General features: G+C 36.7%; 1 pseudogene; it reads right to left on the bottom strand.

Annotated features, from left to right (window-relative positions):
• Positions 1-1,224: 1,224 nt before the first annotated feature.
• LOC129003722 (skin secretory protein xP2-like) lies at positions 1,225-5,058 on the bottom strand (annotated as a pseudogene).
• Between the last annotated feature and the right edge of the window lie 7,577 nt (positions 5,059-12,635).

Raw genomic sequence — 12,635 nt, 5'->3', positions numbered from 1 at the left:
TGAAAGACTTCTCCAGACTGGAGAATAGAACAATAGAAGAGGCAAGGGATAGAAGAGAATGGGAGGGGGAGCTAAGGTTTCAGTGGCGACTGAGGTAAAATAATGTACTCTTTAAGCAATAGTATGCATTGGAAGGTGATGTGTAGCTACTGTATGTTAAACCAGTGTGTGTGAATCGACCACCAATCCTACTTCAAAGATTTTCAAATTACCACAACCGCTGTATTATTGTAAAATTATCGGATTTAAAATGCATATCGTATGGGCCTATATACGGATGAAAGAAATTGTTGATAACGTGATATTTGTATACAAGATGATTTTCCCTATTAAAAATGCCAGAATGTTTCTTCATTTGTGTAAAATAGCTGTTCTGAATTATATTCAGTTCAAAAAACTACTACTTGATTCTCGTACGTATGATGGGCCAACAGTTAGTTTATATAGATTAAAGAATTTCGTCAGCTGTTTCAACTAAACAAGTTGGTACTATGATATTAAATAGCATTAAAAAGCTTTAAGGTTTTCCAACAGAGTGCAGCACGTGACAACACAGAACATACGTAAGAAAGCAGTTTTAGGCGTATATACGGAACGGTAACATAATAAAGGTCACGATTGTTACAAATATTTTAGTACAAATCAAACCAGGCAAATTAAAATTCACTTAGTCTGCATTTTTGCTGCGGAAGGCGTTTAATACTGTGTACGGTTCAACTTATTCCCAAAGAAAAGTATGAATAATTTTGAAAGAATTGAATATGGGTCAGAATAACACTAGGTACTGAAACAAGCACTCTGCTGGAAGTAATATGCATCGTCAGCTACAAAAGTCATGCACAATATGTTTTTTGTACATTTTTATTTTGAAAACAAACTACCTAGATGCTGCCAGCTATTTCTCAAGGTTGAATTATTATTTCCCACGGCATTTCGGAGATCTTTAGGACATGTGGTGCTTGACTTGATGCTGGAACTTGATGTTGGGCCTTCAGATGGAGCTGTTGTTGATGCTTGAGCGGGTTCTGGGACTAGAGTTGAAGCTGTTGCTGGTGCTCAACTTGATGTTGTGCCTTTAGCTGAAGCTGTTGCTGGTGCTTGAGCGGGTTCTGGGACTAGAGTTGAAGCTGTTGCTGGTGCTCGACTTGATGTTGTGCCTTTAGCTGGAGCTGTTGCTGGTGCTTGAGCGGGTTCTGGGACTAGAGTTGAAGCTGTTGCTGGTGCTCAACTTGATGTTGTGCCTTTAGCTGAAGCTGTTGCTGGTGCTTGAGCGGGTTCTGGGACTAGAGTTGAAGCTGTTGCTGGTGCTCGACTTGATGTTGTGCCTTTAGCTGGAGCTGTTGCTGGTGCTTGAGCGGGTTCTGGGACTAGAGTTGAAGCTGTTGCTGGTGCTCGACTTGATGTTGTGCCTTTAGCTGAAGCTGTTGCTGGTGCTTGAGCGGGTTCTGGGACTAGAGTTGAAGCTGTTGCTGGTGCTCGACTCGATGATGTGCCTTCAGATGGAGCTGTTGTAGATGCTTGAGCGGGTTCTGGGACTAGAGTTGAAGCTGTTGCTGGTGCTCGACTTGATGTTGTGCCTTTAGCTGAAGCTGTTGCTGGTGCTTGAGCGGGTTCTGGGACTAGAGTTGAAGCTGTTGCTGGTGCTCGACTTGATGTTGTGCCTTTAGCTTGAGCTGTTGCTGGTGCTTGAGCGGGTTCTGGGACTAGAGTTGAAGCTGTTGCTGGTGCTCGACTTGATGTTGTGCCTTTAGCTGAAGCTGTTGCTGGTGCTTGAGCGGGTTCTGGGACTAGAGTTGAAGCTGTTGCTGGTGCTCGACTTGATGTTGTGCCTTTAGCTGAAGCTGTTGCTGGTGCTTTAGCGGGTTCTGGGACTAGAGTTGAAGCTGTTGCTGGTGCTCGACTTGATGTTGTGCTTTTAGCTGAAGCTGTTGCTGGTGCTTGAGCGGGTTCTGGGACTAGAGATGAAGCTGTTGCTGGTGCTCGACTTGATGTTGTGCTTTTAGCTGAAGCTGTTTGCTGGTGCTTGAGTGGGTGCTGGGACTAGAGTTGAAGCTGTTGCTGGTGCTCGACTTGATGTTGGGCCTTCAGATGGAGCTGTTGTTGATGCTTGAGCGGGTTCTGGGACTAGAGTTGGAGCTGTTGCTGGTGCTTGACTTGATGTTGTGCCTTTAGCTGGAGCTGTTGTTGATGCTTGAGCGGGTTCTGGGACTAGAGTTGAAGCTGTTGCTGGTGCTCGACTCGATGTTGTGCCTTCAGATGGAGCTGTTGTTGATGCTTGAGCGGGTTCTGGGACTAGAGTTGAAGCTGTTGCTGGTGCTCGACTTGATGTTGTGCCTTTAGCTTGAGCTGTTGCTGGTGCTTGAGCGGGTTCTGGGACTAGAGTTGAAGCTGTTGCTGGTGCTCAACTTGATGTTGTGCCTTTAGCTGAAGCTGTTGCTGGTGCTTGAGCGGGTTCTGGGACTAGAGTTGAAGCTGTTGCTGGTGCTCGACTTGATGTTGTGCCTTTAGCTGAAGCTGTTGCTGGTGCTTGAGCGGGTTCTGGGACTAGAGTTGAAGCTGTTGCTGGTGCTCGACTTGATGTTGTGCCTTTAGCTGAAGCTGTTGCTGGTGCTTGAGCGGGTTCTGGGACTAGAGTTGAAGCTGTTGCTGGTGCTCGACTTGATGTTGTGCTTTTAGCTGAAGCTGTTGCTGGTGCTTGAGTGGGTGCTGGGGCTAGAGTTGGGGCTGGTTGTGCTGCTTTAATTGATGCTGGGGCTACAGCTGGAGCTGTTGCTGGTGCTGGGACTAGGGTTGGAGCTCATTCTCCTGCTCGACTTGATGCTGGGGTTTCAGCTGGAGCTTTTGCTGGTGCTCTATTTTCATATTTACTGTACAGTACTCATTATACCATAAAACTTCAATTTAAGAATTAGAGTTCCAAAATTAACTCGTCTATCTCTAAATATTAAACAGTATTCCAAAAACAGATTGAGTTCTAGTTTTACGAAAAGGGAAGCTTTCTTACTTTTCGAAAGTATAGGTTTATCCTATTAAACCTATACTGCCACCAAGTTTCACCAAAAGCACACTACCCAACTGCTAACTAATAATTAACTCTTAATAGGGCATGCGAAAAATTACATGGTAATTTCAATTTAAAGTGTAGTTTTATCTCAAGAGATTAAAATAAGCCAACATCTATACAGTTTTTTTTGCAAATCTGAAACAATAATGGTTTTTTCACTATTCAGCCGGAACAAAAGTACAAACATCGGGTATGGCTTCCCATACAACACTACAATGTCATTCATTCTGGTGCAGAACCGTTTTAATCCAACAATTATTGGACGAACAATCACTTTTAAGTTGCCAATTTCTCCAACACTTTTTGAAGCTTGTGGTATGCATCGAGTAGTAATAATAGAGATTGATGGTGGTATTTTGATGTATATTCTGTTGTATAATATGGTTTTTATGATTAGAAAAACTAACTTTTAATACATGCAGTAAATTTGTTTAATTTTAGTTTAGTTGTTGTTCTTGACGTTTATTTATACAAATACACACAATATACATATACAACGAGCTATCATTTTAAAACTCCGGGAAATGAATGAATATCAAATGAATGACCGGGTAAGCAATAAGCGTAGGTCAAAACAGTGGTTTAGTGGTTGAACCCACTCTAGAACTCGAAAATAATTATTTTTTAAATCTTTGTAATTGAGAGTTTTCGTCAGTTTCTTGCTCCAACGCCATTGGCTCGTTAGTCACTGTCAGCGCCACGAAAACGCCGCCATTAAATGACCTCTCCTGATAAATACCCTCTTGAATCTAAATAACCTGATAAACTCTTTTGGTAAGTGAGTATTTATCAAAGAATTATGGATTTCGAAAGAATTGACGAATATCTATTATTTCTACGTCAATGGCATTTGTAATTTAAGTCAAAGTTAGTTAAGTATAGGCTAAACGATTTTAAGGGAAAGTGGTCCAAACCTATATGTATCCCCGTTGAAAGTTGTTTGTACGTACCCATCCCATTTTACTGTATCTATCGTATATCCATGGTATTTCATAACTCCCTAAAAACCTTTTAAGAAATTGTTTCTGAGTCCATAAGGAATTTAAATATCACATTTAAATCGTATGTGTGCTATTCAAAGTGTCGACATTTTGTAATTTCAGACATTGTTTTTTCTCAATAACCTTGATACAGTACTTAGAACTTTGGAATTTTAAATAAAACTCAACACCGGTATTACTAACTTGTGAAAAAATATAAAATATTTCCAATGTAAATATTAAATAAAAAACAGCCAAAAATGTAGATCATCCCCATGCGTTAACTTTTAAGTTTGATAAAAATTGTCAAACAGTTGTTTACAAATAAAAATTTAACATATGTTTTTTTCGTTTTTTATTAAGTGCTTGGCCGTATCTTTGATCTTTCATTTGCCTGTCCACATGGCCACAGATACCTGTGCGTGGAACGTATCCAGTCTTTACTGAAGGGGTGAGCTTGTACAGTACAAGGGTGAATTATACTAATAAAAAGTACAGTAGTAGAAACCAGGATATTAACCTACGACATCACTGCCTTGTGCACGAAGACCGTTACGCCATTGACTGAGCCAGCGACTGACTTAAAGGAAAAGTTTCATATCAACAAATATGTAACCACTTTTACAGTATTAAGGTGCAGAAATTGAGGCTTTTGAGTTTTCGTTGCTATTTGTGGTATGAAGCTTTTCAGTGAAACATATGTAATATTATTTATTATTTATTCGTATTTCATCTGTTGTTTTCAGTTTGCAAAATACGATATTCATGAACCAAAACCAACGTGAGTTTCTTAAGTTAAGCTAGTTAAAACATTTTACTACCTTCATAATTACAGTCGTAGAGTTTGCCAGAATAACAAAGTGGGAAAAGTTACTACATGAATCAAACTAGCTACTGCGAGTAAGAGAGTAAATTACCATCCTTATTATTTCAGGTTATAAATTATCTTTATAAATAACCTTTAGTTACTGCAGGAAGGTTAGAAGTAATATTTTCCTTACCAACAACATTCATCTGAGTTATACTTTTAGCATTAAAACTCACATAACAATCAACTATTTTATTCAGCCACTTTTACTTTTTCACAAAACTTTCGAGTTTGAGTTTTGGGTGGATAGAGTATATCCTTTTTGGGTGCCCCTGTACACATACGGGTATAAAAGTGGTTTTGAAGTGATGTCTCTCTCTCTCTGTGTGTGTGTGTTTGTGTGTGTGTGTGTGTGTGTGTGTGTGTGTGTGTGGGTTCGTGTGTGCGTACACGCATGTGTGTTGTGTGCACAGAAAACATACTACTAGTATGTTTTCTGTGGTTGTGTGTCCGACACCTGAGGTCCAATTTTGATAAAATTTTGCATGTAAATACTATACTAATCTATCGTATCTCCAGGTGTTTTAAATTTTTTAGTTTTAGCGAATTTCCTCTATGGAAATAAGCTGTTTCCTCAGGTCTCATGGTAAGACCTAGACCCGGAACCTATTTTACTTTTTTGTTTGAATGACCCTCAAAACATAGAATTTCCGAACTTCTCTCTAAACTATTTTGTTGAGCTTAAAAAAACTAATAATTTAGTACTTCAGCTATTGGTTGCTGAAAAAATCTAAATAAGGTAAATTTAAAACCCAATGTTATTTTTATGGATGAGTTAGTTCTTGTAGTTTGCTTGTTTAGAATGTATTTTAACTAAACTAGTCAAGTCCATTTATTTTATACTACGCTATTAACAATTTACAAAAAAACACACTTTATTATCCTCCGATTAGCAGCAAACCTTAGTACTCGTTAAACACGATGTTATTTAAATAGGTAAATAAATCTAACAACTTTGCAAAGTATTACAGGCGTTATTCAAAACGAACAACAGTCATAATTTCCGATGTCTTAAAAGAGTCAACTCAAAGATAATGTCATCAACCCCTCCACTTTAGTTATCGAAACTGAAAATGAACTCACTCTGAAAACGAACGCACTTGTGTGTATCGTGTGTTTACTATGAACAGCTGTAATTAATACAAATCAATCGTCTGTTTAAGTGAGCGAAATCCTTTCTTCATAAGAATACATTGAGATTTTGATGGCCTGTGGGGCAAAGCCCGAAGAATTTTATTACAGACATTGGTGAAAGAGGGCGTCTATACAAAGAATACTTAATTTTGAAACATCGTTTGTAAAAATCCGTCCATTATTAATGGAGGAGTAGTGTTTCGTAGAAATCGCCTCCACGTATATATATTAGGATATATATTAAAGATGATATTCCTTTTAACCCATAGTTATTTGTAATAAATGATCACAAATAGGAATACATAAGAGATGTATCAAATACAATATTTATAAGACACATATTCCAAATCAATACCTTTATTTTATTATTTTTGCTTGGTAAATGTAAGGACTATCGATATGTGTGATCAACTTAGACGTAGAAAACTAGACTATACATATCTTATATATTAAAAAAATTTGGTTTTTCTTTTCCGAGTTCGTTTGGCTCTTCTACCAGACCAATTTTCATGTTTGAGGTCTCAAATTGAAGGTATGCACGCACAGATTTGCCATCAAGCATCGGCATATATTTATCTATAATCCCACTCGGCTTATACGTAAACGAAATTTGCTCCCCATGTATTTCTTATGGGAGTTAAATTTGGTTTTTCTTTTCCGAGTTCGTTTGGCTATTCTACCAGACCGATTTTCATGATTGAGGTCTCAAATTGAAGGTATGCACACACAGATTTGCCATCAAGCATCGGCATATATTTATTCATAACCCCACTCGGCTTATACGTAAACGAAATTTTCTCCCCATGTATTTCTTATGGGAGTTAAATTTGTTTTTCCTTTTCCGAGTTCGTTTGGCTCTTCTACCCAGCCGACTTTCATGATTGAAGTGGGCACGCACATATTTGCCATCAAGCTTCGGCATATATTTACCTACTGTAGTACTCGACAAAAAAAATTTGATTCATTTTTGAATTCTCAATTCAATTTAAGATGTATTTCACAAGTTATAATTATATAATCCTATATATTTTGGCCTAAGAACCTTCAATGAAATAGGGTCTGACTTAGGGAAGGTACGAATGAGGCATTAGTTCAAAATTCCTCCGTGAACAGCGCTGTAGTAGAGAGCACTTTGGCAATGAAGGTTTACTAATACTAATCGCAAAAATCGTTCTGTTCATAAAATAAAATTATAAATGCCTCAAATTCAATTTTATAATTTTTAAAATATAAAATTAAACTATCACAACCTAACCGAACTAACCAAACTTGCTGATAATTAAATAATATAACAAATGTTTAGTAATGAAAAAATAATTCTGTTTATTAAATAAAACAAGAAATTGCTAAATTAAAATTTTATAAATTTTTTAAAACTTATAATAAAATTAAACTGTCATAACCGATCCAAACCAACCAAACTTGCTGATAATGAAAATATCTTGGACAAAAAGTTAGTGCTACCAGCGGGATTCGAACCCGGGACCATCAGCATATCAGCCCGGCACGCTGACCACTAGACCATCGAGGCCGATGATCACTGACCGTATTGTTTCGGTAATGGCGTTCCTTCAGCTAATAAGAAGTCCACAGCTGTCATCGTAGCCTCTTCTGTACCTCCCCTGAGTAAATACCAATGAAATACCGGCTTTCATTTAAGCTATTAGTTATTCAAATCGGACGAGTTTCAAGCAAACGCAAGGTGAACAACTAACATAAAAATTATTTTTCTACGATTTTCTACGATTAGGTTTTTTTTACGATTAAAAATCAATCTATTCAGTATTGTTAATGTTTCTTTATGTTTATTGTTTTTGACTTTAACTTTTACAGCCCAATAACCTGGTTTAATTTTACTGAGCACATTAAGTAGTATTTCAAGAACTTTCCGATTTATCTTTTGGGAATATTTTTGCCCTACTTCGAGTATTCTCTTCTCATATCCCTTACGTTACTTATCGTTGATTTTTACCTGTCCACTCCACACTTTTGTTAAATAGTTTAGTTCATATCAAAAATTAATATTATTAAACTTTGTACTATTTTAAATACTAAATATCCTAGTTAATTTTAAATACAAAAATATTAATTAATAATTCGTTCTCGGTTGTTTTTTAACATATTGTTTATTGGATACAATAAGTAGTAACCCGTGCAATGAAGATCGTGTATTTTCTGTCAGCGTACCACCACCTTCAAGGCATCTGCAGTCGTCTTGCTGCATATTTCAATGACTTCTTTACTAGTTGTAAGTTTCGAACCAAAGTCCCAATTTCTTTTGCAAGTACTTTAGGATGAAGAATTTCACGACATCGCAGGAAACTTCTGGCAGTGAAAAGGGACAGTATGGTGGTACTCATCAGACATGTAGTGTAGGCTACGAGAATTCCTAGTGCATTTGCTGGTTGTATGATATGGAAATGGACCATAGCTATCGTATCCTTCTCCTTCTCCTTCTCCTTCTTCTTCTCCTCCTCCTTCTTCTTCTCCTCCTCCTCCTCCTCCTTCTTCTTCTTCTTCTTCTTCTTCTTCGAGATTATCTAGCGGTAATTTCACAGAGTCCCTGGAAGTTATCCACTTGATACGACGGACTTGACTCCCACTCCTCGCCATGGGCTAGAAAATCCACAGTGATTAGTAAATTGTACACTTATAATATGAGACCTATGTAAAAATGCACGTAACAAAACTAATTCCCTATCTTGCAGTGTAGCCGGAAACCTGATAACCAACAAATACACAACCTCCTGATTTGAAGCTGCATTTTTTTTTGGAAGCTGATAAAATTGTTGGCTACCAGTGTCTAATACTAGAGGTAATTGTCTGGATAACTGACAAATGAACAATATTTTGTTCTACGATGCTGGTTCTTAATATTGCACATGTTGTCAGTTTGTCAAGACAAATGTGTTGACTGCGTTACAATTAAGTGTATGTGTGTGTATATGTGTGTGTGTTCTGATTTGAAGCTGCATTTGTTTTGGAAGCTGATAAAATTGTTGGCTACCAGTGTCTAATACTATAGGTAATTGTCTGGATAACTGACAAATGAACAATATTTTGTTCTACGACGCTGGTTCTTAATACTGTATTGCACATGTTGTCAGTTAGCCAAGACAAATGTGTTGACCACGTTACAATTAAGTGTATATGTGTGTATATGTGTGTGTGTTCTGATTTGAAGCTGCATTTGTTTTGGAAGCTGATAAAATTGTTGGCTACCAGTGTCTAATACTACAGGTAATTGTCTGGATAACTGACAAATGAACAATATTTTGTTCTACGACGCTGGTTCTTAATATTGCACATGTTGTCAGTTAGCCAAGACAAATGTGTTGACCGCGTTACAATTAAGTGTATATGTGTGTATATGTGTGTGTGTCCTGATTTGAAGCTGCATTTGTTTTGGAAGCTGATAAAATTGTTGGCTACCAGTGTCTAATACTACAGGTAATTGTCTGGATAACTGACAAATGAACAATATTTTGTTCTACGACGCTGGTTCTTAATATTGCACATGTTGTCAGTTAGCCAAGACAAATGTGTTGACCGCGTTACAATTAAGTGTATATGTGTGTGTGTGTTCTGATTTGAAGCTGAATTTTTTTTTTTTTAGCTGATAAAATTGTTGGCTACCAGTGTCTAATACTATAGGTAATTGTCTGGATAACTGACAAATGAACAATATTTTGTTCTACGACGCTGGTTCTTAATATTGCACATGTTGTCAGTTAGCCAAGACAAATGTGTTGACCACGTTACAATTAAGTGTATGTTAATAAAGTTACTTAATGAAAGAAACAGATGAATGCACTTATCTTTCGGCTGTTGGTCCTGCCAATGAACAATTCCCTGCTGAGTTTGGTAATCCTTGACCAACGATGACGTTCAGAATATGGAGTTTCCCTTCGTTGTTTCGTTTGAGTGGAGAATCCTCATAGTCCTTTTCCTTTGTATCCGATACACCACCGAGTAGGGTTCTGTGGCCTCTTTGTAGAGCATGAGTCCATAGGCGTGCTTTGGAATGATCCTTTAGTTCAAAATCTTGATTGTTCCTGTCTTGCTTTTGTATTTGACTCTTATTTTTCTATTTTTATCAAGAGCAATTTAGTTGTGTCAGTCGTGAAAATTTTAGTTTTTGGTATTTTGTTTCCATAGATACGAAAAAAAATTGTATAATTAAACGAACGTTTCATTGGAGATATTCACTTTAATCCACTAGATAGATCATGAAGAACCAAACAACACACAATATTGTAGTAATAAAACCAATCCTTATATATAATTCTATAAGACAAAATGTTTACCAGAAGATTGTGGACGTTTGGTAGGTCGCAGAAAAGTGGGAGATGTCTTAAATTAAAGGTCTTGACCCCAGGGACTCGGGAAAAATAGCAGAATTCCCATAAAGTTACCATAAAACAAGATATAACGTAAAACGTTCTCCATAAGAAAAGCATTAGAAGCCATTTACTGCTCATTTTTGTTTACTTCAATACAGCTGATCGTGATTTACCATCAAGCCAGTATAAGCAATGATAACATTAATTTGTATTACTTATTTTCCAGTCAATTCTGCAACGTACTATATAAAACCAGGGATAACGTTACCTGTAAAAATTAAGACTTTTTAGTTACGTTATGGAATGGGGAAATAAATAATTTTACTGTGAAACTTTTCAAATTTGTGTATTTTTAACGTTTAACATTAAATAACCACATTGACTAAATAATTACCGATTCAAGATTAAATGGAACACTTCTGCTTTGTTTTTATTTCAAAACATATGTTCTAGATTTATTCTACACTTTTCTTTCTTTGAAATTTGAGATTTATTGTAGTGTTTAATCAATACTTTGTATGAAGTGGAATAACCTCAATGGCTTTAGAAAATAACCTGGAAATAAAAGATGGAATAGGTTCGTACAGGAAATATATATTTGTTAATTAAGTAAGTACTATGACAAGTTCGAATGGAGATTTTAAACAGATACTGTCTGTTGCTCGCAAAAGAGTTAAGAATCAGCCAATGAATATGCCTAATTTGATAGAATATGTAACGTCAATCGCACCTTTAAGAGGAATACCACCACTTAAACTTTCACTAATTGTAGTTTTACAATGTAAATATTTAGTATTGGAAACAGGTTAATACAGGAAGAACAGGTTAATGCTGTTCTATTTTATTACAATCTGTATGTAAAAGCCATTTAATGCTATTTATAATGATCACTCCAGTTTCTAAACATTTACACTAGACAATGAGAGAATAAATTTCTAGAGCCCCTAGTTAATTACTTTAATGATTTCTCAATCATTTCCTTTTCATGTATATTAAATATGAGTTGCATTGACTATAGCTGCTATGTAGTATTGACCTTTTAAGATTATGTCCAAATACGCCTGTATTTAATTTAGTTGTATATTTTACCTTACTTAGAGTAAACTATTGTTACAATTTGTCTCTCGCCCAACAATTCAGTCGTTTCAATGATATATAGGCCTATACAACTCTAACACAGCTAAAATCAAACCAACCTTGAAAACAAAACGTATAGGTAATCGAAGGTATATGTCTTCGGGAAAGATACCCAAAAAACATAATACCACTTTCTCTATCCTTGATGTTCAAGACACAATCTACTAACCATCTCTGGACTAAGTAACTAGAGCGTGTTGTGCATTGGAAATAGCTTTTGCACCCTTTCAAACCGATTAATAATATAAGCTTTTCTTCCTGATGTTGGCGGAATGTGGTTTATCTTGAGCCGTGACTTGTCCACCAAGCGTCCCACCAATGTCACGCCTCAGTTTTTTTTATAGTGCGAGTGCTGGCCTTGCGCCGGAACTCAATCGGTTTGGGTCTGGCAGCAGTCCTGCAGACCCCGGGGCATTTTCCGCTGTGTCGGACACATTTTCGGCAGAAGACCAGCGACTGTCATCGGTTCATGTCAAAATTTGTGTTGTTATGCCGAATTAGTATCGTAATTAGGTGCGAGGGGTCGGCTCAATCTTTAACAATCAACTTTCTACAACGTCAAAGTGTGAATCAATAATTGTAAAGCGAAAAAGTCATAATAACCTGAAAAGGTGTTTGCCACAAAACTCTGTAAAATCATCTCTTGATTTCAAGGTAGCCTCTAATTGGATTAATTTATATTCCTTAAGGTATACCACGCATTGCTGCACGTAGATATCTCCTGCTATAAAAGAGACGAATGGTCCGAACATGAGCCAACCCAGGCTCTAAAACACTTCCTCTACATTGGCTTATGGCTTCCGTTCACACATTGGTGTTGAAATATAGTTCTCACTCTTTAAGTAGGTGTAAGTAAGTGTATAAACAATTATTTTCTACGTTTTAACTATTTTAAGCCACTTGAAAACCGAAATGATTCTATGTCAATACAATATTGCCTTACAAAATAAAATATCACAACTAATTATCTGAGGAATAAAAAAAACTATTTCACTAAAAGTTTCATTCACAACCTTCACCCAACAACTGTGCAGCTGCAATTCTTATGTAATTGTGCATTATACTTACCAAGCCATTATACATTCATATATTTATACGCAACGTTCAAA

This window comes from Macrosteles quadrilineatus, unplaced genomic scaffold (assembly GCF_028750875.1).
Source record: "Macrosteles quadrilineatus isolate MER2022 unplaced genomic scaffold, UCM_ALF_1.0 Scaffold_9__3_contigs__length_116548681, whole genome shotgun sequence".
In the NCBI taxonomy this organism is placed as follows: domain Eukaryota; kingdom Metazoa; phylum Arthropoda; class Insecta; order Hemiptera; family Cicadellidae; genus Macrosteles; species Macrosteles quadrilineatus.
Note: the sequence above shows the minus strand (reverse complement) of the source record. Positions and strands in the feature narration are given on the sequence as shown.